Genomic DNA, 3,478 nt, shown 5'->3' with positions numbered 1-3,478 from the left:
GGAGAGGATAAAGAGAGGGCTGTCGCTTGGCCTTGATGCTGGTGTGCGTGTGTGTTTGGGGGCAGTGTCATATATGTCACTTCATGTCAGGAGACTCTGAATCATCCAGAAACCTGGCAGCTAAGCAACTGTTCAAGTCATGCAAAGATGTGTGTGTCTGTGTGCCATACGTCTCTCTAAAGTTTTCCACCACACACACAAAAATGTACAAAAATAAGATATCAAAATGATTGTGCTAGTTCTGTGAATATTTGTTTTAAAGTTCCACAAATACAACATTTAGCCTAGCCTGAAATAAAAATGACTGCAGTGCAGTCTTTTGTGTGTTTTTGTGTGTTTAATCAGCTCAGTCCCTCGGGTGAAATCCCAGGATCCTCTGACCGTTATGTGTCAATCTAACGTCATGCTTGTGCATGTTTGTGCTTGTAAGTATTCATTTGTAGTCATGTGCAAAACAAAGCACAACCTTTTACATTTATTAGGTTTCATGTGTCAGGAGAAAAATCAAGAAGTCTCAAAATGAGGTTAATCCAAAAAAATATACAAAGATGAGTTTTAACAGAGGTTATAGTTTTTTTGGCTAAGAAGTAACACCCTGCTCTAAAAAAGCCTTAATCATAATGTGTTATTTACAGCAGCAGAGACCACGGCCCACTCCTGTGATCACTGTTTGAAATCTGCTTTAAGCCCGCTGGACGTAGTGGAGCAGTAGCAGTAGAAACAGGTTCATGCTTTCACTACCGAGTGTCTCAGAGCTTCAATAATTTAAAAAAAGAGCATTAATAATGTTTGCAGTCAGCAGCTGCTGCACTCTGTCAGGTCTTTGTTTTCACTTCTTTTATTTGGGATCAAATGAAAAGCTTTCTTTGAAACATTTGTCAACCTTGTGATTCAGATTCAAAAAGGTGGAAGCCCATGAAAACTGGTTTCTTACTGGTGATGTCACACACTTCTGTCATTAAAAAGGTTGTCAGGGAAGTACAGGTGCATTTTGGGTGTATGGTAATGTGGTAAAGACCACTTTACCAGTAGATTTGAAACTTGTGTTTTATTTTTTCATTTTGAATTTATGAACTTTTTACCTTTTTATTGATTGTTTTGCTTGACTGGAACAAAATATGAGTTTTCTCTTAGTACCTAAAAAAGCAGACATACTGACCTTACACTGTTTTTTCTTTGTGGATATTTTTTCCTTCCTGATGAGCAGAAGAGAGCTTGATGGTTTCAGAGACGCCTGCAGAACAACAGTGACGTCTTTCAGCCTTTAGAACAATCACCAGACTGAAAATGTATTTGGTAAGGGTTATGCATGCCTTTTCACATGTAAACTGGACACCTGCAATGCACTGCATACTACAGTCATTAGCCTAATGCCAGATTACTGACTGGGACAAAAAAGAGAGATCACAGCAGCCTTGTTCTGTCTCACTGTGTATTACAGAATCCAGGATAAAGTGACACTGTTTGTGTTTAAAGCATTAAATGGTATTGATCTGCATACATGGTAGATATGTTGATCTAGGTTTGAACCTCCAGTTAGATGGGTGAGTCAGATTATGTAATGTAATTATTTTTTACCCTACAGTCCAGCCTCTAAAACAATGAATAAAGTCCTACAAATCATTCAATTAACAGATTTTAAACAGAAAAGATTCTGTTTAAAATCTGTTTAAAATACTTATGTCCCGGAAGCAACTCGTAAATATGCAACTCCTCCTCAGCGTCTCAACAAATCACAGCACATCACAGTTTTTCCTAGGATGTCTGTCTGCTCTCTTAGTCAGTGAGTTTTATTAAAACTTGCATTTAAACTTTAAAATTAAAATAATCTCATTGGGTTTAAACTTGGGTTATCTGTAACTTCTTGAAAATACCAAAATCCTCGGATATTTAAAACAAGTGAAGGAAAGTTCAGCAGAGAACGTGGAAATGGCTGCTGCAACACTTTGCACCACGTTGTTGTTTTCCACTATCTTGATGGCTGCACTCGCAGGTAATTCTGTACATATTTAGATTGCTATTGATCTTTGAGTTATTTTCTCCCTTCTCCATTTCCTCTATCATCTTCCATATATAGAGCTACTTAACCAAATTCACAACAGATGAAAACAACCCTTTTGTGGAGGTTTATTTTATTTAGACTGCACATTCAAAACAGTCCTTTCATGAAAGTGCAAACTGCTGAACTGTTCTGAAATGTAAATGTGAAACAGGATGCAGTTCTCTGCCAACTTAAAAAGCCCATATTTTATGAGCTACAGAACATAGAAAACATTTCAAATGCTTAAGATGAGAAAAGCTTAAACTTAACAGTCATAAAATGTCTCGAAAAGTTGGGAAGTGGAAAACAAAAGGCTAGAAAAGTAGGTGGTACTAAAAAGAAAGGGCTGGAGGAAATTTCACACCAATCAGGTTCACTGGCAACATATCAGTGATGTAACTGGGAATGAAAACACATTTACACTTCTTTAGTTCCTCCCATTTCTAGTGATTTGATTTGATTTGTTACCGTTTCAGTGTTATCATTCTGTTGCTTTTATTATGTTTCTGCAGCATTTTAACCTTAATTCTGTCTCACCTCATTCAAAGCTTAAATTGAACTGAAGCTGCTCCTTATACAGAAGTATGAGTAAGTCAGAGCAGAGAATTATATGTAACATGTGGTGACAGGGATGCTAACCAGTCCCAACATGTTAGTGTTCGGTGAAACGGTGCGAAGCGGTGACACAGTGAGCTTGCAGGGACAGGCTCAGGGCAGGGCTGGAACTCAGCCAGATTGATTCACTGTGTGTTTCCCACAGTGACAAGAGCCAAGCAGGAAAAGAGTGCGGCAGCCATTCAGGAGTGTCTGGGTATTATCGTGACTTATTTGCCCTAGCAGCTACATCCATCTGTTATTTACAGTCTCTGGGGACCGCCCAGTGTTTGGTGCCAGTCTCAAGTGGCTGACAGAGGAACAGCAGTTTCTGTTGGTACCATCATTTATTATTTCATCAGATTTCATTAAAAGACATCTAAAGAAGGTCCTTACTGGATTGCCGCTGTTAACCAGATGACACTCTCTGCTAAAGGAGTGGTTGCCGCAGGTCAGAGGTCGTCCGCAGGGTCGCTTGCAGGAGAAACGACCCTGACGATGACACGGCACCGGGCTGACCTGCCAAGCACAAACGGAGTTCAGCACAGAGCCTCCATCATTAGATCTGATGACCTCGTCTGGAGGTGAACGAGCGCCTGTATACGAAGCTACTAAGTCTTGGCTAATATCCTGTAATCAGTATTGGGCCACTCAAAAAAGTAATATACTACACAGTAGTCATCATCTTTCCTTGATTTCATACCGAAGAAAGTCATTTGTCATCTGTTTTGCATTACTCTGCAAAATGACCTGGAATTCATTGTCTAAAAATGATAAGTTAAAAATATAAACCTGAGGATAAATTGAGGATAAGATGAAATCAGCTGAGTGTAGCACAAGTTC

The sequence above is a fragment of the Haplochromis burtoni genome, unplaced genomic scaffold, assembly GCF_018398535.1.
Source record: "Haplochromis burtoni strain Fernald_Lab_line unplaced genomic scaffold, NCSU_Asbu1 Contig_871, whole genome shotgun sequence".
Classification (NCBI taxonomy): domain Eukaryota; kingdom Metazoa; phylum Chordata; class Actinopteri; order Cichliformes; family Cichlidae; genus Haplochromis; species Haplochromis burtoni.
The sequence above is the reverse complement of the archived record's forward strand: the minus strand, read 5'-3'. Positions refer to the sequence as shown.